Here is a 24,181-nt window from a genome sequence, read left to right as displayed (position 1 = left end):
ACACAGCACTTACGTAATATCACCTTGTGTAGTTGTTTTGTGTCCACCTGATTTATGTTAAGTTCAATTTTCACTATACTTTTAGCTCTGGTTTGGACTCCACCATTTCCTGAGAAAATGTCACTCTCTTCGCCAGCTATAGTCACTTAGCTTCCCCGTCTCCTGTTTGGCAGTACAGAGGGTTTATCAGAGCTTGTTTGCAGAAAACAGTTGCCTGCTGCTGCTGCTGCTGCTGCTGTAAAAACAGAGTTGATGAGAGCGCTGAGACTCAATTATAAAATGTGCCATAAAATGAAAAAAAAAGAAAAAAAACTGGACTAACAGAAGGGGGAAAAGCTGCAGAGTTGGTGGGAATGATCTGCAGGTTTATCACTGCAAGCAACCTTTTTCAGAACTTTTTAGATTCTCGAGCCAATGGGAAGATGTACTGCTTTAAATAAGTTTTGAAACTGAATATCTTTGGTTTTGGACTGTGAGTCAGATGAAACAAGGATTTTCACTGTTTTTTAAAAATATTTTTTAGACAATGAATTCATTAAAAAATAACATAATACATGACATATAAGACATAATAATCAATAATGAAAATCTACTCTCTATTGATTTATTTTCAAAATACAAGTAACAATATGAGCTTTCACATAGTACAAGTGCACACAAAGACAATACTTAACACCCTAACCTTGAGCCATGAGTTCATTTTGTTTTAATGTTCCTTTCTTTTATTTTACCTCACTGTTCCTGTCCGTTGCTGCTGTAAGGAAAATATATATATATATATATATATATATATATATATATATATATATATATATATATATATATATATATTTTTTATTTTTTATTTTTTATTTTTTTATTCATTGGTATTCAGATATGCTTGCCCTAGGTGGCAATCTGTTTAAGATCGTGGGGGGGTCACCTCTCAGTTAAGGCGGCGCTGCCATCCTCGGGGCCTGGTGTGCTTGGACAGCTGGCCTCAGAGTTAGCGAGTGTGACTGTGGAGGAATGGACGCTAAATAACAGAGCCTACAGCTCTGCCCTCGCGCCTGGCCGGCTGGCTGGTTGGCTGGCTGGCTAGAAGGCGTGACGCGACAGGACGGAGGCCAGAGCCAGCTGCAATCCATTACTTCTACCTGAGGAAAAGGGGAGGTAGAGGGAGAGGGAGATTGAGTTAAGGGCCAGAGCACCTTTCAGCGCCCTCCCCTGCATGCTAATTCCAGCAGTGCTTCGAAAGGGATCAAAATCTGCTGGCTGAGAAACATGCCCACTCAACTCACTAAAGGAAGGAAAAAATCCTCCTCCCTGCTTGATGCTTCACGAGCAACCAGTTTGCACACATATGCATATTAACACACAGCTGCGCACAGTGTTTAAATTAAGTGTTTTAGAGTACAAGTCTGGTACAGCTCATGAGGACCCTCAGTAGATAAAAAGATTGAACTTAACAATTGGAGATTGGATGTGTATTCTTTTGTGTTCTTACATACTTGATACATTATGGTTACACAACACCCCTCTTCTGTTGCCGAAGCAAATCTTTTGAAGAAGAAAAGGTGTACATCATTTATTTAAATTGAAAGATTTTTCATGCAAGTCAGCATTTTGTTTGTTAAATCTTTCTGGTTTTGGATGAATGATACAAAAATGTCTTTATAAGAAAGAAAAAATGTGGAGTGGGGGGGGTTTCTATAGGCTTACCTGTTACATACCAAGTCTTTTTTTTTCAGATTTATCACTTGCTCAATGATGTCACGGCACACACATCCACACCAACACAAATCACCTAAAAAATTTCTCATGCACGCCAGAGAACGCAACGAGCATTTGTGCAGAGACCATGAAGCAGAGGGTTTTTGAGGCGCTGCTTAAAGCTATCACTATCGGAGTGGAAAGTACACATGACAACTGGTTCGCAGGTTTCAAATGAGAAACCACCACAAACAGTGTGGGTGGGGGTAGGAGAAAAGGGGGAAAAAAAAGAAAAAGTAGCCTGGATTGGCACCCAGTGACAGTGATAAATTTCACCAATCGTCCAGTGTGAAGATCTGTCTAATCTTTGCGGTGGCTCGCAGCAGGGTAGGACCCCATCACTCTCCCATTATTTGACAACAAAACATCCGTGGAGAGCAGTGAGCCAGGTTCAGTTAGCTGCAATACACTCCCCGCATACACAAATACCCAGCGAGGGGGATTATAAAGTAGCTCTGTAGCCGGCCGTTAAAGGGGCAGGCCATTAAAATGCAGCGGCAACCACCTATCCCCCACTCAAACCGTAGAGTGGTTGAAAGAGAACAAAACAAAAGCCGTCTGTCAATAGCTTTTAATTGTGAATAGAGAGCAAATAAAATCCAATGCCTATAATGGCCTTCATTTTCCTCCAGACTCTTGAAATTGATTCAATGGCTTAATTTGGCGCTGGCAGGTGGGATGCGATTGGCAAACATATACGACAGCGTGCAGTTCACCCCGGATGACTCGATAAACAGCATTTGCAGCAGTTTAGCAACAAAACAATTTTTTTTTCCGAGGCCATGCATCACAGTCCATATGCATCTATCACGACCATGTGGTGTTCTGTTGGCAGTTACAAGCTCGGCGTTTACACCCAAAATGTTGTTTTGATTTCACTGACACAGAGATAATGTTTCATAACACACAGTCAGTCACGAATTAGCCCATCTGTCTGTTTGAGCTTCCTGGTGCTGATGGAGTCTCTCTGTTTGTGTTTGGGTGTGTGTATACTGTGTGTGTGTGTGTGTGTGTGTGTGTGTGTTTGACCACAGTGGCTCAGCCCTCTCCCCACCAGGATTCAGTGACGGCTGTCAGCTCATTGAGTGACTCCTCCACAGATTGTATTTGAGCCAAAATCCTGATCCCTCGTCTCGCTTCTCCTCTCGTGTTTTTGCTTTTTTTCACTCCTCCCCGGCTTGTCGACACGCATGCTGTATGCTGATACACTCACACATGTAGATACAAGTACTAACACATGGGGCGGTATGTTGTGTTACAGCTTTGTGGAATTCAACAGGAGACACAGTTGGGCTGCGTTCCGATCGCCTAGTGGTTCCCTGCAAAGTGGACTGTGCAGGGTATTCAGCCATGTTAAGTAGGATTCCACACCGTAGGGAGCAAACATGCTGAGTTCAAAGGGGGAACTGTGAACTGAAGAACTGAACTGCGGTTCATCACTTGGCCGGAAGTTGACAGGCAAGATTAACCCTCCGTCATTGCGCCTCGCTGGAATGACACTGTACAATTTGTAAATGAATCAAATCACATGAATTCACAAGTTACATACATTTGAATAGCATATGTTTTGTATTGGTATCAGTTTTTGTTTTCAATTTATTATTTCAGCAGTGTGACATTTCCACAGTAGCAGCAACGTATCCAGTGATATTTACGTCGGTGATGTTGCAGGGTGTTCCAAAGCGAGGGATTTTGTCGAGGGAAGTTCCCTTAACTGACATTTCCTACACAGGGAGTAGGGAGTACTTTTAATGTGCACTGTGGAATGGAACACAGCTACTGTGAAACTAAAAAGTGTCTGTTCTCACTAACCAGCTTGCTCAGGTCCTGCTTCACAACGGCAGCTCTGATGGCACCAGTTCCTCCCAACAAACCAAACCACTTCCTGCCAATGGTATTCCTTTTTGCCAAAGAACCTATTTACTGCTGTTCAGGCTTCTTAATCCTACTTAGATTTATTTTCCTTTTTCTGCATGATGACACACTGCTGTTGTATTTCTCAGTGCTGATGCTAGTGTAAAGCGATATGAAGATATATCTGTACACCATCAGAGATTTTGCCATACTCCAATGGCAGTTCTCCTTTTATTATCTCTATTTTTTTTAATTTTTTTTGCAAATTACGAGTACAACTGCTTTATGGCAATATCTGATTTGTATCATATTTACTGGATTAACAAATACAGCACATGCATTCCTGCAAATTTCCAGGATGTACTATATCATGCCAGGGTTTTCCTCACCATTATAAGGTTTAGGTACAGCACCCGAGCCGTTTTGGGCAGCACCGAAGCCGAATGAATGTAACTAAAAGACTTTTCTCAGATCTAATATTTATAGTTAGACTTCTTTAGCAAGTTTTGTCTTTAAGCTTTTTGAGTGTTTGTTTATTATCTACTCTAGCTTTTCCAACTTTTTATAAACAGATGTGGTAATAAGTGTGGTCCAAAGTGATGTGAAAAAGAGACCCAAAACTACCACAGAGATGCCAAATGATGACAAAAACCCCAAACCACAAAGAAAACTGAAAATGACCAAAAAGAGACACAAAATTGCAATTTCATTTTATTGAAAAGGGTAATATTTTCTTCAAGAAGGACGCCCCCCGCAAAATATGCACACCCAAGTTTTTCACAAAGCTAAGGAAAACACTGCATGATATAAATTATATCCACATTGTGATTATAAAATCACATATACCATGATAGAAAATGTAATTCATATTCACCCCACGGCTACGCTACCTTCACGGTTTCTGTCTGTATGACGTGTCTGGCGTGTGCTGCAAGTGTCAAACGACGCGATGCAACACGCCCACTTACCACAACACTGCACAGCTGTGATTGTACATCTGTGAAAATATATCACAGCACCAATCAATGTGTTATCTGGAAGCAGAATTGTAGCCATTCATGCTTGCATCCATTTGACTGTCCAATGCAATGCGTTGGTGGAGGGCGTTGCTTTGCTGCAGCACTTTTCTTTTTTTGAGGTGACCATCTTTTTTGATGTCAAGTCTGGATGTACCTGAAGTGGAATAGATTCGTTGTTGATTTTGGTTTTTTTCTTTTTGAAAAATAGCAAGATGACGTTACACCATTTTTCTGCTTCAAACACTTTTTTTTGTACAGTCCTGTCAGCTTTAAAAGGTTTTTTTCTTAGATGGTAACTCGGTTTCTTTTTTGATGAGTGTACAGTACCTTATCTTGACATCTGTATTTCTAAAGACAAAATTAAAGTTGAGACAGCACAGCATTTATTATATGTTTGTCAATTTAATATTTTTTTCGAAAGTAAAAAAAACAACCAATTTCATCCTTTTATTAAGGTCAAAACGTGTTTCGCATTACTCTGTTTGTCTTTAAAGGAGCCATCTTCAGTGATTTCCTCCTGTACATTACTCTGTGGCACTGTAGCTGCTCTGTTGTGAACAAAGCTCATACCGACCTACTTGTCCGTCCCTCTGTCTCATCAGACTCCTTCTCTCCATCCTCTCCTTATTCATCATCAAAGAAGAGGCTGAAAGCCTTCGTGCTGGAAGCCTCGCATTGCTGAACAATTTTGATCACGGTATGATTTTTATAAATCTTTTTTTTCCCATATCCTCCACCTTGTTAAACTCTTCTTTTATTGTCTTTTTTACTCCCTTGAGCTCTCTCTCTCTCCCTAAACCTCACCCATCGCCTCCGCACACCATTTTCTAAACAAGTACAAAGAAATGATGAAGCCCAGATTGAGAACCGGTGCGATTTACATGACTGATTACAGTGTAATTTCACACTTATTTGCATGGATCTCCTTAACATCGTTGCAGAGCTAATGGATTGTTAGAGCGCTGCAGCCCAGGCCATGTAAATGAGGATGAGCAAGATGGAGTGAAAGGCGGAGAAAAAGAAGACAGAAGGGAGACAGAGAGGCAGATAAAGTTCAAGTTAAAGTTCAGGGTCATTTATCTCCATAGCCCTTTATCACACGCGAGTCTCAATGGACTTTAAGGACAGAAAAAAAGAAGAAAAAAAAGACAGGAACAACAACAAAAAAACCAAAAACAATCCCATCCAACTAATCAGCAACCGATCACAAAAGAAAATGAAAGGACCTGGCTGCGTACCAACACTTCTAATCAGCATGAGAAAAAGACAGACTGATGCTTTATTAAGCTCAGGAAAATCTGCTCAATAACAAAGCTCCACTCTTTGTGCAGGGCCAGTTTCATTAATATGCAGTAAGTGATTGTTCACCTATCATCAGCAGTGAGTTCAAACGTAGCCTCGTTACAACCTAAGTCTTTTCAGAGATGTACGCATTACTACATTTAAAGAGGTCGCACCAATAAACTAGTTTCTTATTAACCCTTGTGTTGTCTTCCCTTCGACTATGAACTTGGTGTCCATCCAGGTCAAAAGTGAAATTGAATTTTTCTGTGCTTTTTTCAGCATTTTTGGCTCTTTTTTATGCTTTTGACACTTTTTAAAACGTTTTTGTCACTTTTTTCAACATTTTGTTTTAAATTCATGGCCAATAAAACTAATTTATATTTATTTTTTTTACTTTTTTACTTATACCTACTTTTTGAGTAAGAAAGGCAGAAATTATGTATTATTTTGACTAATAGTTAAAGGAGAATTCTGGTCGATTTCAACACGTAGCTATGTTGTTTGTTGTCACGTAGTGCTGTCAGTAGCGAGTGTGCCTACACCGAGTTATGCTACTGCTAGCTTTCGCAGCCAGGCGGCTGATACGGAGCAGGTTTTAAACGTGCTTTTAGCCTCTTAGCTTGTTCGAGATGTCATTACAGGTGCCTTTCCATGTGAACTGATTCCTTCTGAGCAGTGGTGTAGTGGTCCCTGGAGAAGTGGGTATACTCTCAGTTTTCACCTTTTTTTTTTTTTTTTTTTTTTTTAAAGTAGTCCAGAAAAAAGCCCTGTTTTAGAAACAGTGACATGTAAGACTATGATTTAGTTTACCCAAAAATCTGTCATTTCTACTTGCTCACTATTATAAAATGATCATGACTTGATTAGGAGCAGTTTGTAGTTACTACTGGTCACACAAGCAGCTTGGATGAATGTAAAATGTATTTATCATGAGGCAAACATGATGTTATCTCTTCTCCTCTAAATGTGCAGTCATATTGCCACTGGCAATTTGCCAGTAGTTTAAAATAATGATTCATTTGGAAACCACCTTAAAACTTACCTCAGAATTATGTCTTCCATCAACTGGGGTGGCACACCACCGCTTGTGTTACTTCTTCATCTGTTGTTTGGTCTGCTGCTGTTATCGTAGTCAAGTGGCACCGGCACCTGAGGTTTTTTTTTGTTTTTTTTCACTGGCACCTGAGGTATTAGCGATATTTTCCTCGGCATGACCCGCCCTACTCTGCCTCTGATTGGCTCATCAGTCCTCATGCCTAAAGTTAACCAATCTAATCAGTGAAAGCAGCGAGTACCAGCCAATTAGAGGCAGAGGAGGGTGGGTCATGGCTTCACTATCCTTGAGGAAAAAATGGGCAATCTGGCTCACAGATATTACTGAATGGTGCGCATCAGGGGGGATTTAGAAGTGGGTATACGCAATGCTGACTGAAAAATAAGTAGGTATACGCCGTATACCAGCGTATACCCTGGACTACACCACTGCTTCTGAGTGAACACAGTGAATCTAACTGCAGTAGATGTGAAAGAAATGTGTAAATGTTGTGCTAGTTCATATCTCTGTTTAGTTCCAGTGTTCCAGTGGTGAGACGGCAAGACAAGTGCTTAGAGACCGTCTACAAACTACAACACCAAAAAGCGATACAAAAATATTTTCAACAATAGGGATATGCTTATTTTTTAGTAAGTGCTGTAGTACAACTAGCAGGAGACAAGTTATAATTCATAATCATTAAATTAATAAATATTTTTGTCAACGTTTAGTCAGGATACTGTTTTAAAACCATTTAAACATATTTTTCAAATGTTATAAAAATTGAATAAAACACCCAAAATTCAGTGAATGTAATCATTCATTTTACCTGCAAAGAACATCCATGCATCCATGTTATATTTGGGCATTTTGGAAGAAACCCATATTTCTGATATAAAAAAACTTTGAAAACTACTAAAAGCTACTAAATATTTACACCCACTAACTACCTTAATGTGTAACCTTAATGTAAGTAACTGAACCAACTGACAACACTGGCTTTCTAAAATATCACCCCTATATGAGGTACTATGTAATTTGGTTGACATAGCTGACACTTACTCAAAATGCTGTTTAATTATGATGTAAAGACTCCAATCGCAACAGTAACCTTAATTTACACCATCAAGGATTTTAAGCTAGATCTGCCGTGAATGTTTAAGAAGCTGGTAACAAGAAAACATGCCTCACATTACAGAATGTTATGCCAATAATGTTAGACTAAATGACCAAATAAGATCAGTTGGCGAGGTTGCATATTCAGATATTTCTCTTCCACTCTATTTCCCTCTCTCTCAACTGCATGAATACTTTTGATTCTGAAACACACATTTCTCCATTTCTGTATATTTTAATCAGCCCAGAATTGGACGAATATGCACCTTACGATTCACAACTTTTAGTGCCAGTGTAGGAAGAAGCTAGCTCTTCATGTAACACAGTGGGAAATAAGGGTGTTAGTGGGTGTGTAGCATGGACAAGTATCACGCTGTAGTTCGGATCTTGCCTGCAGTACAGAATTGTCAACTGGTTATACTCCGTTTCTATCTTCAGTCTGACATTGCCTCCACTCTAACCAATTTCTGTTGGGGAGGGGGATTTGATTTTGCCTCACCAAGAGACCAACATATCTGCCTGAATCTAATGCCATTTTAAGTCAACACAGATGTGTAGCCATGCCAACATAGTTTTTTTTTTTCTAGTGGACCGGGCAAGGTTAAAACAAACTACGATGTCAGCTTGAGAACGGCGTTAGTCCCGCTCATGGCGCCAATTGGCTAACCGTTAGTAGCCCGCGGCACACATTGGATCAATCCTTTTTTAACTGAGAAACCGCTGCTTCCTGAAACCGAGGGTTCCATGTCAAAGCATGTTTGGTGTTTGACGCTGGTGCTGTAGTGTGTGCGTGATCCATCGCAATACCATCATATCGCCAGGGTACTACAGATAAAAATTAGCTTATAGCCAACTCTGGTACTGCTAAGGAGCTGTGCATTGTCCCTGTAAATAAATATTTAAAAATAATTGCTTGCTAAGTTTAATGTATTGCATTGTATTCTAACTCTAAGGTGCGTTACAACTCAAGATATTCCCTTGACTTCCTTTTAGTACTACACAATATATAGATTTTTTATTGGAATCGCAATATCAACTGGCGTAATAAACATATTGCGAAAGACACTCAAAGACACAGACTTTTTGTTGTGTTGTGAAAATATCAGTAGAAAACTGCACTTTATAATGTAAATGCCATTCTTTTTTTAGTGGTGCCTTTTATATTCAATTCTATGTTCAATTTGTTCAATAAAAGAATTTTGGAAATTATTCCTTTCATTTGTTTTAAATTCAACAAGCAATTTGTTGTACTTTAGCAGAATACTGAAAACACCAGAAAGGCAGAACTGAGTACACTTTAATATCTGTTTATTTATCACAAGTAATATCGTCATCGCGATATTCAACCATGTTATCGCATATCTTCCTCATATCGTGCAGCCCTACTTCGTGTTTACATTGTGACTAGAAGTGACTACTGTTAGACTTTAGTAAGGAACTTTAAACCGAAACTTAGTGATGCATTTATGAATTTATGATGCAACCTCAGGTGTTAACCAGCCGCAGTCTTCGAAATGTCAAAGATTATAAAGATAAAGACAGGATGTATAGATTGGATTTTGTGCGTCATTGTGATATTGAAGGCTGCAGAGGATACGTGTTATTAGCGGTTCCGATGTGTGTCACAAGCTCCACATATCTGACTGTAAAAATGCACTAAAGCAGTCCAGCTCCGCTCTATAAAGTGCACTATTTTATTTTTTTCTCTGCAGATGCCATTTATAGTTTTGTCTGAGAATTTCATCAGTGCTTTTATGAGAGGTTGGCCATATTTGACACGCTTTTATGAGGCCAGTTACTTTTTATGTGAAGCCTTCAGTGGAAATTTTGATGCAGTATGATTGCTGAATTGGGAAGTTTATAGGGATCAGTCGTTCTGTCCAGTATACACATCCTCTGTTTAACAAGAGAGCATCTTAGAAAAAGTTGTTCTGAGCTCATAATTTTAACTTTGACTTTAAATACATGATGTATAATCGTATTTCTTTAGGATTAAACTCCCACTGTTTGAACATTTTCATTATTTTGTGATTTAGCACTTTTATATTGCCATATCTTCTTTTCTGAGTCTTCTGAAGTTTTCTTCTTCTTCTCTAATGGTCAATTTCTTTTCTTGCAACAATGAATTAATTTCCACTTGTTGTCATTAGTTACACCAGTAAAAAAAAAAAGTATTGCCAACTCCATGCAAATAGTGATTAATTGTGGTTGGCTTTAGTCCATTTGTTCTCATGGAAGCTCTACAGGGCAGCTCCCCGGGTGATTGATTTCTCCAGGTTCCCAAGATACGTAGCTCGTCTGCCTTTTCATCACCCTTTTTATTTTGCATTGTTTCCCTTTACTTTCATCATAAGCTGCTTGCTACAGTGCAGTGTGGCCAGGGTAGAGGCTGGAATGTATCATAGTCTGATTGCGTTTTATAAATGGATTTCGTGGCTATTTGTACTGAGGAAGTGTCAGGGTGACATAACGTATCAAAAGCTGACTTTTTCGCAGGTACAGCCGCTGCAGGTTGTCAACGTCCATCTGCTCTGAAGCAGCTCACCATTCTGGCGGGCGAACGCTGCTGAGGGAATTACTGGCCGTCAACAGGAGGCTCTATTAGAATGTCTGTGATGGATCCCAGAGTGAGAGTTGATGTTGGGGCTTTTTTTTTTTCCTGAGTGATTTTTCTTAGGTACCTTATTCATAAATGGTGCAATTCAGACTGCTACTTAAGCCCTTGGCAGAGGTGCTTAAGTCTCGCACACAATTTCCTCCCGCTCATTCTGACATTGAACTGAAGTGCAAAGCCGTGCTGCTCCCCGCAAGTTGCACACTCATGCATTATTTAAAGGTTCCCATGAAGTCCAATACTGTCTCCAACTCATATGTATTTAATCTTAAGATATTGTTGTTGCTAGTCTTAAATAAGTACTTTGTTTTCAAGAAGAAACAAAAAGGAATTAGAGTGTAATTTTATACTTGTACTAAGAAATATAGATTACTTGGTTAGTCTCACTGAAATCAAGTTCTCTTGCAAAACAAAAAACAAACTTATGACAACATTTGACATCTATACAAGATAAATCACACACTTTATGTAAAATGACTACAATAAATATCAGCAAATAGAAGGGTGTCTGTAACATAAAGTTGTTGTGCAATTCAAAATGGTATGAGCATGCTTACCTATCACAGAAAGGCTTTACACTTCACCTCAGGAAGGACATTTGTCTGGGAAATGGCAATCACGAGCTTTAAGACTGATGTTGAAAGTCAAAACCCGTCTTTTATGTATTCAAGGATGTAAGTATTTAGAGTGAAACATTGATCTAATTGATTGATATCAATATAAAACTGAAGAAAATATCAACTTGGAGGTAATTGGATTAATTTCAGTTTAATTGTTCTGTGCCCTTTTTTATGTTATCACTAAGGTTTTTAAAATATAATGGAAAATAAATATTACTAGCTACCACATGGAGATCTGTTTCAGTAAGCCAGCTGCTCAACTTTTACAGATTTTTCTTAATTAAAGAATCTAATTTATCTCATTTTTAAGCCACTTCAAGTGCAACAAGTGGTCTGATTTGCTATTTTTCTTATCTCAAGTGTTACATTGAAGGTGGAAGTATGCAGATTTGTACATACATTTGAGAAAGGGGTACCATGGCCATACCAAGGACAAAACATGCGCAAGAGCACAAACATTAAAGAAATGCTCTCCAAATTCAGAAATGCAGGGATAACCTTAAGACATACAAGAGTGAAAATACAGCATTTAAAAATGCCAAAGACATAGCATAGAAAAGGAAAAACACAAATATGAATAGAAATCAAAAAATTCTTACAGGCCTGCATGAAGGAGGTCTTTTAGCAGGGCTCGACCGCCATGATCTTCGTGCGTTTACTTACAAAATATCAGCAAGTTCATCGGTTAAAAAAGGAACTCAATACAGTGGTATAAAAACCAAAAAAATATTTAACAGTGAGTTGAACAAGCCCCCTTTCTAAACACACACAAAAATCTCGTTATGCTTGCTGAATCACTACCAGGTCTAACCTGCTGTACTGCAGCTCCAACGCCTCTCCACCACTTACTGTATTCTACCTCGGTCCAGTCTGCACCTAAACCTCCACACTGCCACCCCCTCCTCGCTCTGTACTGTACTCTTTATCTCTCCCTCTCTTTGTCTTACTCTCTCCGTGTGTCTTTCTCTCCGTGTGTCTTCCTCCCTCCTCCTCACCGCGGTGGGGCTGTGCCAGGGGCTTGTGATCGGATTTAGCACCGCGCGTTCTCACTCCCGTCTCCCAGAGATGAGTGACAGATGGTGGCCATTAGTGTATGTTCCATGCATCTGTTGCAAGGCTCTAATTTATCTCATTAGGGGAACGTGTGGAGGGGGAGGAGGAGTGTGTAGGAGCGGGATGTAGCATTTTATTAACACAGTGAAAGATGCACCGAGCTGGCTGATGCGGAGAGAGAGGAATTGGGCGGAACGTCAGAGTATCCGAGGTCACGGAGTGCAATCATTTGGCGTCAAGATTTCTCTGCAATATGTGTGGGTGTAAAGGTATGAGTGTGTTTTGCGTTTAATGGGTTATTCTGAGGGGCGAACCAGACAAACCCACTCCCATATGTGCACCCCACCCAAAGACGCACACACTCTCATAAGCAGCCACACCCCCGCACACCTCTGCCATACTGCGTATTTACATTAAGAGCAAGCCGTGCATATGCTCAGGCTTAATTAATGTTCCACAGTGCTGATATTCTTGTCTACGTGCTGTGTAGAGGCTGTGTGTGTTTGTTGGGGGATGGGCCGACAAAGTCTGTTGGGTGCCATTATAGTGTGTTCCATTTGTACTCGGAAGTCGGAATTTCCAAGGTTTGCAATTTAAACTTTTTTTTTTCCCAGCACTGACACTCACAATAAGGAGGAACACTGAATGCAGCATGAGTTTATGTATGGGCACCTAAATGCACCATGAATCCCATCGTAGTAGCCCACACACTGTACCTTTTGTAGGTTGTTTACATTACTCATGGGGAAGGAAAAATGCTGTTGCCAGGAGGATGATTTAACAATTCTGTCTGAGTCATCTCTGACTCCGGCAGTGGTCATGGTGTCTCAAAAAGTGCAGCTACAGGCTATGGTAAGCTAACTTACTCTGTGGCTTTAGCTGCATGCTACCAGCAGTAGCTACGCTGTGTTGTCTTGGAGATCGTTTTTGTATCAAAACGCCGCTTAAAATGAAAACGTAGTAATGCAACATTAGATGTACCCTGTGTTGTTGGATTTTTGTTTTCTTTGGACACGTGAAAATAGGCGGGGTTGAAGAGAAAAACAAATACTAGGGGAATCACAGATACTGATTTTCATCATTTCAGTCCATTTTTGATTTAAAATCAAAATTGGGAAATCACTACTATTTACACATCCAGCAGACGCAGAGCAATATAAGCATCCCGTTGGATTTATTTCCTGCCACTCTCATTTTAGCTCTGGTTTGGTCTCCACCACCTCCTGAGAACAATATCTGGCTCTTTAGCTGCTATATGTTAATCTTTCTTCACCAGCTAGTCGCTAACCTTTTCTGTCGGTCTGTTTGGTGCAGGTCGTGTACTGTGGGCTTATCGTAGCCTTTTCACTGAAAACCGCTCCGAGCTGCTGCTGAAAACAACGTTAAAGAAAGCATAACTTGCACACCTTAAAACTATAACAATGAGCTAAAACATGCTAAAACGCTCTCTTGGCGCTAAAACGTTCTGCAACTTTCTGTGTTTGCCACTACAAGCAGCCCCTTTCACCTTAGTCATTTTATTTATTTCTAGTGTAAGAGTAATAAGATCCGTGTATCATCCAATCATTTGTTTTTGTTTTCACATATGAAAACGAAAAAACGAGAAAACAACTTTTCCGTTTTTTTAGAAAAACGAAAAAACGAAATTATGACTTGATTTTTGGTTTTCCCGTTCTTGCACGGAAATCAGAAAAACCACTTGATATTCTGATATTCCCCTGTGGGTGGTGCTAAATCTGATTGGCAGGATATGCATTCATTGTTTTTCAAATTAAGATTTTACCAACATTGTATTTGTTAGCCTGTAAAATTAATAGTCTATATGTAAAATTAATAGTCTATATGCATGCTTTTTGTCACCCAATTATTTGGCTTAACTCACTGAAAAAATCTATTGAAATAGCCTAAATATAAACATGTTCACGCATTGACAGACAAAAGGCACGATCTGTTTTTGTAGGAGAGGGGAAGACCCATCTCATCGTTTAATCCTGTTGTGTTCAAAGTCATGTTAAACCATTTTTTGTTCCCAGTCAAAAATAGAGAGATAGATAGATAGATAGATAGATAGATAGATAGATACGTTATTGATCCCCAAGGGGAAATTCAAGGTCCCAATAGCTTAAGACATCACACACAACATACACATACATCATAAAAAAAAGCAAATTCACATGAATAGCATGGACAATAAAAGAAAAAATACTAAATAGTAAATAAATAAAAAAAATAATAATACTAAATAAATAAAAAAATAAAAAAAATCCAATAAAAAATCCACATGAATGTACTAAGGGATGTATAAGTATGAGACGCTTGCAGTGAGAGGGCAGGGACTGACCCTGTGATTCAGTATGAGATTGTGCGTCATGGTGGTAGTGCAAATAGGTCCAATAGTGCAAGGATAAAGTCTAGAGACCAGCATTAAATATGGACAATATAAGAGATCAAAAGTCAATATAAGAGGTTTGAAGTAATAGTGTTACAGCCATTGTTCAAGTATTAAGTTATGTTAGACCTCAGTCCAGGCTGGCGGGTGGAGGGAGGGAGGGATTGTGCATATATGGGCTAATATAGCCAGTTAACAGTGTAAACAGTGTAAACAGTATACAGTGGGCCAGTGGACAGTCAGTACATAACTGTTATTATAGGAGGTAGTGGAAGTGGTGGAGAGGGAGGAGAGGCAGACAGATTATGCAAAGAAGTCTCTCTCTCCTCTTCTCTTTAATGAAGCATTGTAGAGTTGTATGGCCCTGGGGACAAATTACTTTCTCAGTCTGTCATGACTGACAAAATGACCGTTCCATTAATACTCATCATACAAATTTAAATAATACATTAATTCTTTGTTTTAGGTGTTTTTATTAACTTAAATTCTTATGAATAATATAATTTTTTTGTCTATTTGTTATTTATGGCCTGTATGCCTCATTGATCTGAGCTTATACATCTTGAATTCGATCGAGTACTAAAAAACATAAATGCTGGATTATTTTGACGATAATAAATAATCAGATGAAACATAGTATACTGTTTATCACAGATTACTTTGGGCCAAAGTTACCAAGGACATTTTTAAGAAACCATTTAAAAATGTATACATTCACATAAAGTAACACCTGTTTGGGTCAAAAGTAAGAGATTTTATCTGTCACTTTGGAAAAAGAGAGAGACTCTGAGAAAAGGTTAGAGTAGTAGGCGTGAAAAAAGTAGGGAAATATTTAAAAAAATATTAAAAATAATAAAATGATCTATGGAAAGGAGTGCCATGTCTTTTTGGTACATGATAAAGTATCTGCATTCAGGAAAAAGTTGGACTGTGTTGGGCTCGCGTGGAACAGGGCTCAGTCCCTGAGCGATTTGTACCACGCATGCGTTGAAACACTTGACGACCAACAGCGACCAAACATCACAACTTTTTTTTTGTATTAAATCTTTATTATACAATAGTCATACAAACAATCAAGACTAATAACCATAGACTGTATATTATTACTGCGATGAAGTGTAAACGTACGTAAGTGTCCTTTCAAAGACGGGATGACAGCTCTTCCAGCCACCACCGCTGTATACCACTATAGTAGCTACATGCTAACGGCAGTAAACACTATAGTAGCTACATGCTAACGGCAGTAAACATGTCATCTTAGCTGCCACTGTTGTTAAATTCTCCCCAATTCCGGGTCACATTCCTGCTGAAACATGTCCGATTGTGTAGTGTTTGGTTCAGAACCCTTTATCTGCGATTTTTGACCTTAGAAAGTGCTGCTTCGTTCCACTACAATCTAACGTTAGCATACTCTATTATAATTATTATGTAGCTGCATGCTAACGCGACATAGCGGAGTATATATAGCTATATATGTATGTATATAGCAGGACTAAAGTACCATCTATTTTTGACTGGGAACAAAAAATGGTTTAACATGACTTTGAACACAACAAGATTAAACGATGAGATGGGTCTTCCCCTCTCCTACAAAAACAGATCGTGCCGTTTGTCTGTCAATGCGTAAACATGTTTACATTTAGGCTATTTCAATAGATTTTTTCAGTGAGTTAAACCAAATAATTGGGTGACAAAAAGCATGCATATAGACTATTAATTTTACATATAGACTATTAATTTTACATATAGACTATTAATTTTACAGGGTAACAAATACAGTGTGGGTAAACTCTTAATTTGAAAAACAATGAATGCATATCCTGCCAATCAGATTTAGCACCACCCACAGTGGAACATCGGAATATCAAGTGGTTTTTCTAATTTCTGTGCAAGAACGGGAAAACCAAAAATCAAGTCATAATTTCGTTTTTTCGTTTTCATATGTGAAAACAAAAACAAATGATCGGATGATACACGGACCTAATAATTAGTGCAGTTTTAAATTAAATGTGATTCCTGTTGTTGCTGCTGGCTTGATAATGTGTCTACTGCACTTGCCAGAGACAATTCGCCAATCAATTAGTGTTCTAGTGCTGTGACAAATGTATCCTTGCATTTTCTCTAAATGAAGGCTGATTGTTTTCTTCAGCACTGGTTGTTAGTGTTCCTGCTAACTAAGCAGTTGAAAGACAAGTTAAATGTGACACTTCCTGTGTGGCACTGTACAGCGCTGCCTTCTGGCCTTCATGATCCATCTATACTTAATCAGGATCACTGTTATGTTAGTCTGTGTGATAGAGAGAGACAGAGTTTAACTACACAAACAGGTTGTAGACTATTACTTCATGTCTATCTGTAACTTCCTTAACCATTCCTTTCCATCATCTCTTCACGTTTCTTGGGCTTAATTCAGGTGATGACAACTCCATGTTTGATTTAATGGCAATAATGGTGCAGTATTGAAACAGTATTGTCCAAACCTGTCAAGTTGCTCTTAATAGCCTGAGAAAAATCTAAAATGGTAATACATGCATTATTTTCACATGAATAGTCATTACTACATGAATTCTGACACACTAGTATAATTAAGCAAAAGAAAAACAGGGACGTTGAAGAGAAGATTGGCAGCCTCCTCCACGTTTTTACATTGTGGTAGTGTTACAGAAGCAAACCTAAATCCTCTAAGCTAAGTTCTCCATCCAAGATTTGAGTTCAGAAAAAACAGCTGAGAATCGATTTTAGCCCAACAGCTGGAACTTGGACCAGATTGAACTATGGAGACTTTTTTTTGACAATTGTGAAAATGAGCAGTGCTGTATTTTAAAATAGACTTGGAATGAAAGAGCTCAAAGTTCAGATTCTCTAGTGTGGACAGAGTGGGAGCAGTAACAGCCAAGTTATATATGTTTATATTTTGCCTTATGATTAATACCAGTGAATAAAGCCTTAAATAGCAGTGTATTCTTTATTAGATGATGCAAAGTATAGTAAATGTGGTCTGGAAAACAAAATGGCACTCACAATTCCACCAACATGAGTTTGTTTGCAGTAATTATACCTACAGTAGGTAGCCTGATTACTTTGACAATAACACACTGTTGATTAAAAAAGTAAAAATGTTGCCTCCACAGCAAGAGCAGCCAAAGGTGCCACATCATTTATCCTCCTTATGGGCTTAAAGTGCAGTAGTGAGCATGTTTAAATTTCTGTCCAAAGTGTTAACTAAAGTGGATTAGAGAGGCCTGTACTCTGTTCACAAAACTCCCTAATACCTCCGAAAGATTGTTTCAGCACATATTCATGAATAAAGAGCGAGTTTAAGGAGATTTGGCATCAGGGCTCTTATTGACCCATCTTCAGTGTGCGGTTTTGCAGGGCTATCTGGGAGCCCAGGGGAAGGATTTAGCCTGCCCAGGAAAAATCTAATATTTCTCCACATTAAAGTCAAATAAAAGCCACCTGGCAGCCCCCGTGTGTGTGTGTGCGGTGGGGGGATGATACAGTGGTGACCTACAGCCATTCACTGGGGCCCGAGTTAAACACTCTGGTTCGGCCTCCTGCTATCTGCTCCGGGTGCCACAAGAGGTGACACATTCTCATAAGCAGGCGGGACGCCACAGTGGGTGTCGATATGCTGTCGATTGATGTGTGTGTCTGAGTGGGTGCATCTTGCTGTACGCTTGGTGAGGCTGGCTGATCTGTTCCGGCAGTTACTGTACATGATATAGTTAGGATCCAGGTTCTGAATCTAGTGAAATAAGACCCAGCAGCATTTTCCTGTTTAGTATTGCATGCATGGAATGCACGAGTAGGGAGACCGTGAATGCGTTCTAAGTAAATGATGTAGTTTTTTTTGATTCATAATTTAAGTAAAAATGCTTTCAGGTATTTTATGAGTTACTGTATGTATAGGAGTCATTAAAACATGGGTAAGGATTTAAAAGAAATCTGAAACAGAAAATTACAGGTAAAAAAATTACATTTAAAAAATATTATTTGCAGCACAAACACTCCATAATTCTACGGTTTATTGTTCATGTCTTATAATGCACTTGCTATCCATTTTTCTCTTCACTTTTTTTGAGCATGTTCTGACCACGTTAACCGTTTACTGTGCTAAACATTTTTTATTTTATATATTTTATTAACCACTTAACCACTGGCAACAATACCTGCTGATTATGTATTTTCTTATATTTAACATTAACTATATGAAAGTATACCAGAAGTACTTGTGCAATAATAACTCAAGGCTTACAAAAAACTAATCCCAGAATACAGTGTGTGACTCAGACACAAAAACAAAACCAGAATGAAACCAACAAACGCATGAAATGAATAAATTATAAATGGATAAACTCTTCCTCCAAGTTGGTACCATTTATACAAAGAGTTCCATTGATTTCTGCTCTTGGACTATGGATTTCCAGCTGATCATGAGTGTTGTCTGAATCTGTCTGAAGATATCATGGGGAGCTAAGGGTTTAAGTTAAGATGGATCATCATCACTTGGTCAGGACCCCCTGGCATCACATTCTTAACACTCTGGGTACCTCTTTGGCATAATTTTTCAACAAAGAGGGTATGTTTAGATCTAAAGTAACATTGTCAAGAGTTCTTTTCATTTTTTGTGTAGTAGCTCATTTGGGGGAAAAAAATAAAAAGCTGTCACAAAGCGAAGAGGGAATAATGCACCACACTGGTTTAACCTTGTTAAATCAAACTTAAACTTAAAAAAATGAGATTTTGTTGCAGGTTTTGGGGGAGATTCATTGCAGAATGGCAGGATCTTTATCTCAGTTTATGCTGCCATGGCTGCCATGGAAAGCGTTTTGTTCGTATCTCTGTGTGTACATGTCTTGGTCTGCCGTCACCTGTTTGTGTGAAGCCGCTGTATTGTATGTTCCCTGCTGCCTGCAGCCATGCTGGATGAAAGCGCCATTGGGAGCAGATGAGGCTCAGATGCAGGCAGCCGTCAGTGAATCAGTGAGCAGCGACTTGTCTTTACGGGGGCCAGGTCACCAGGAGGTCCCCTTTCATGACAGATGTAAAGGGAGATGCACATTGGTGTGTGTGTGTGTGTGTGTGTGTGTGTGTGTGTGTGTGTGTGTGTGTGTGTGTGTGAGTGAGTGTGTGTGCGTGCGTGCGTGCGTGCGTGTAGAGAAGGACCTCTTTTTGGATTTTTGCATTGATCAAATTATGGGAAGCCATAGATGAGAATGTTCATTTAAATGTCAACACTCATATTAGCAGGCCTCCTGTGAAATATGGGGGATTGGGCGGAATCATTTAGATGTCAGCCTTCGTTTTCTATCGTCACGTTAGTGATGAATGGCACCAGTTTGTGTCTACTGAGCAGATTCAAGGGGAAGGTCTCATCCTGTCAAGTCAATATTCAAATTCGGAGATGCTGGAGATGGAAATCTGTTGAGGAGAGAAAGGAGAAGAGTTCCACTGCTGTGAGTTTGTGAAGACTTTTAAACAGCTGTTTTTAATCTATTCATCAAAGACAAAGTCACAAACAACGAGACACAGAAATATGACTGCTTGGTGTTAGGATGAAAGCTCCTGATGCACCTATTACTGTAGATCAAGGGTATTCAGTGTTTTTTTTAGGCCAAGGACCCCTTAGCTGAAAGAGAGACAAGTAGGGACTACATATAAACTGGGCCGGATGAATGAAAATGAATGGCAGTGAATCCTTAAGCTTAACTGTATGGCTATCATGGCTACCTTTCCTATAGTAAGTTTACCTTCAATGTGTAAATTGAATGGGGGGTTTTTTCTTCACAAATAGGCCAATTTATTTTTGCTATTATTCATCTTGATTCATCTTTATGTATATTTATAGACTTGTTTTTAGTTTTTGAAAAAAGAAATATTTGTAAAAAATATTTTTTAAACATAATTTGGGGGCCCCCCTACACCAACTCTGAGGACCTCCTAGGGGTCACAGACCCCCTGTTGAATATCTCTGCTGTAGATGGTGGGAGACTAGGCTGGATTACCTGCCAGGCAAAGTGGGCAGCTGCTTTGAGGTCACAGACTCCAAGGTCCTGGATTCATTGCATGTCAATGTATTTGGTAATTTGAGTGTTTGTGAGAGAATTTACACGTTTTAAGTGCTATTTGATTTCAGACAGGACCTAATCTTGTGACCCTTTTAGATGATCCCAGTGTTAAAATCTAAGTTTCTTCCTTATCGTTTTTCGTTTATGTTGCACTCAAATGGTGCCCATTTGTAATTACAGTTGTGTTTAATCAAATTACCACAAACTAACTGACACAGAAAACGCGGGGCCAGTTGCCATGTGTGGTCTGCTGTCTGCTCTAATGTGACTCTGGATGCAGATTATACACAATGCACAGACAGCAGCGAAGGGCCCAACAGCAATTTTCTCCCCTGGGACCCTCTAACAGGTTAATCCAGCCATGACAGGGGGAACATCTTGTATATATTTGACGTTTAAGGAAGAACTGAGTTGAGAATAAACACTAGTCACTTATTAATGAATATAACTTGTATGGAACACCCACACCACTCCATGTTTACCTGATGATATATCATATTAAATAATAAATTGTAGGGCTGGGGCAAAAATCTTTTATCCCGATATAGGTCCTTTCATATCTCATCTAGATGAAATAACCACACTGTAAAGCCTATGTTTCTATACTCCTGTGAGAATGAAATACTTGACAAATTAAAAGCATTTTCTCACTTTAGGGCAAAACGAACATAACACAAGTATCAGATCATACTGTAAAGCCTCATCCAAATGGCGTAAATATTGCCGAAATGCAGTTGGGACAGCGCGGTAGAAACATTATAGAAAAAAAAAGTTTATATATATATATATATATATATATATATATATATATATATATATATATATATATATATATATGCCCAGCCCTAATGAATGGGATATGATATAAAATAATTGTCTATAACCTGATGAGTCCATGAGACCAAAGTAAGATGATCTTTATAAGGTACCATACTGTATAATATACAGTGAGCCATTCGGCTGAGTTACTTCTGCACTTCCTGTCCGAATCACCACAAACTTTTACTGAGCCCTGAAGCAAGCACACAGTACGTAATAGCTGAATCCCAACGAGAGTCTGGCTGACACCCTGAATAATTCACTCTGCTCCATCAACATGTTTTGGGAAAAAACATAAAGCAAGAAAAAGTCCTTGTAGCCTCTCTCCCTCCTCCTCTCATTTCGTTTCATTGTAAATCACACCACAGCATTTTTTTCTGTGTTTCTCTGGCTCTGTCTTGATGTGCACAGACGCACCGAGAAGCTGCGTGACGCTAATAAAGCTAAAGTAGCTCGGACATACCCCTCTGAGAGACAGTCAGCCAGACAGGCACCTGTGTGCTTGTCAGACTCCCTTTGTGTCAGCCACCTAATTGGGAACAATTAGCCCAAAGGTTGTTTTACATGGCAGAACATGATAGACTTCAGTTATTCCATTGTTCCTGTTTTCTGAATGGTGCTATCTGAATGAAGCTCTGATTGGAATTGTCTTCCGTGAGGAGGCACAGCGTCGTGTCAGCCTGTCAAAAAGACATTTCCTGAATGCTCCCTGGAAATAGGCGGCAGTCGGGGAGGTCATTGTCATCAAACGAGCAGGCGTGCAGTTTTACTGCATGTATCTCATGATCAGGTCGGGTTGGGTGCTGCGGGGGCGTCGGTGGTGGCAACAACAAGCCTCTCATTTCTATCAGCGTTAGTATCGGGAAAATAAGAGGCTGCCATCCAAGAACGGTACAACCACGGGTGTGTACGATATGATCAGTTATGGTGATAATAAGTCATGATGGATTCGCATAATGACTCCGCTGGCTTTGGCCGCCGTGCACACATCATCACCTTTCCCTTCCACGCTCATGCGCGAACACGCCGAGGCCAGCTCGGCCAGCTGGTTGCCAAATGGAGCTAACCCGGAGCCAGCCAGCGCTGAGTCTCCTGTCTCCCGCGGCTCTGGAGGGGAAGCCATCTTCTGGGGCCAAGGCAACGTCTCCTCGACAGATCCCTCTCCTCTGTCACTCTGCAGGCGCAAGTGTGTTTGTGTCAGAGTGTGTTCCTCTTCCTCTGTGTCTGTATTGGCTCAATGCTGGCCTTTTTAATTAAAAGTCAAATCTGATCCAGTTAATGTGGTCCACACCTACAGTAATATGATTAAGAAACATGCCGTTTGTTTGATTGAATATGTATTGTCTGTTTAGAATTAATTAATAGTGCAGCAGGTTGTCCATGGGAAGCTCTTTGTTTAAGATAACTGATCATATGTGAAGTGTGTTTCCATTTTGGTCATGAAACCACAGTCTGTTGAATGTAAGGCAGACATGATAACCACTACACTGTGGATACATAATGTGTTCTGAGAATCACGCTTCGGTCACAGCGGTGATTGCCAACTCCTAAAAACCAGAAAACCAGGGATCAAAGTCAGTGGGGCTTTTCTGTTTAAACTAGGAAAACATCGCAGCGATCACATCCCAGATATATTTTCACCTTTTACATTTGTTATGGCTAACATGTTATGGCTAACATATATATATATATACATATATATATATATATATATATATATATATATATATATATATATATAAATTCACATCCAGCAGACACTATCAGTCATGATAGTCATGTAAGCACAATATGCTCTGTTTTGGTCTCCGCCGAGACTCTTGAGAAAAATGTCTCTTTAGATGCTAGATGTTAACTTAGTCTGTCTGCTGTTTGGTGCTGAGCAGGTACTGTAGTTCCAGTACAGTGGTTTCATCAGAGTTTATTTGATGAAAACTGCTGCGTGCTGGAAATGGGTGGTCGATGAGAGCGGTGAGACTGAACCAGATAGCAAATGTGCCGTAAAACTATGAGAGAGAAGAGGCTAAAGTACTCAGTAGAGTAGTGCTTTGATTCATTTTAATATTGATTAGTGGAGCTTCAATGTTAGTTCCATTATCATTGAGTAGGATTTTTTTTCGTGCAGTGGTGTTCCAACTTTTGTTTGAGAGGCTTCTCCACCCTGACAAAAATTCAAATCTGGAGAAAGTATTGAACACTGTTCTTCTTGGGATTCTTTTTATAGGAGCAAATATTGGATGTCGATGTGCAACTTTGCATCTACTGTACATCTTCTTCCTTTTCTCTTCCCTGTGTTTGCATCAGCAAAATATTGCGTTGTGCATGTGTGTCCACTCCGCTTTGGGACACATGCCACGGTCTTCCCACATCCTTTTGTGCTTTGCTGCTGGAGCTGAGTGGGTTTATGTGAGGGGCAGTATGGTCCTGTAGGGAGGGGGGGTGGTGGTGGTGGTTTGTTTTGGCAGGCACGCAGGCCTGATCCATGGCTTCACTCTTTCTTCAGAGCCTGGGCCTTGGCCGTCGTTACCGGAAGTAGCAGCATGAGGATGGCAGTGTG

General features: G+C 39.5%; 1 protein-coding gene across 5 annotated transcripts in view; it reads left to right on the top strand.

Annotated features, from left to right (window-relative positions):
• Positions 1–24,181, top strand: part of LOC116064006 (RNA binding protein fox-1 homolog 3-like) — a 428,560-nt gene that overhangs the window by 173,735 nt on the left and 230,644 nt on the right. Inside the window, exon 1 of one of the 5 annotated variants that reach the window (XM_031319066.2) lies at positions 5,271–5,322. The exons of the other annotated variants lie outside the window; for them this stretch is intronic. The gene's annotated coding sequence lies outside the window, so the exon portion shown is untranslated. Of the gene's footprint in view, positions 1–5,270; positions 5,323–24,181 lie in introns of those variants that run through there. 5 annotated transcript variants of the gene reach the window in all.

The sequence above is a fragment of the Sander lucioperca genome, chromosome 21, assembly GCF_008315115.2.
Source record: "Sander lucioperca isolate FBNREF2018 chromosome 21, SLUC_FBN_1.2, whole genome shotgun sequence".
Lineage (NCBI taxonomy): Eukaryota > Metazoa > Chordata > Actinopteri > Perciformes > Percidae > Sander > Sander lucioperca.
Note: the sequence above shows the minus strand (reverse complement) of the source record. Positions and strands in the feature narration are given on the sequence as shown.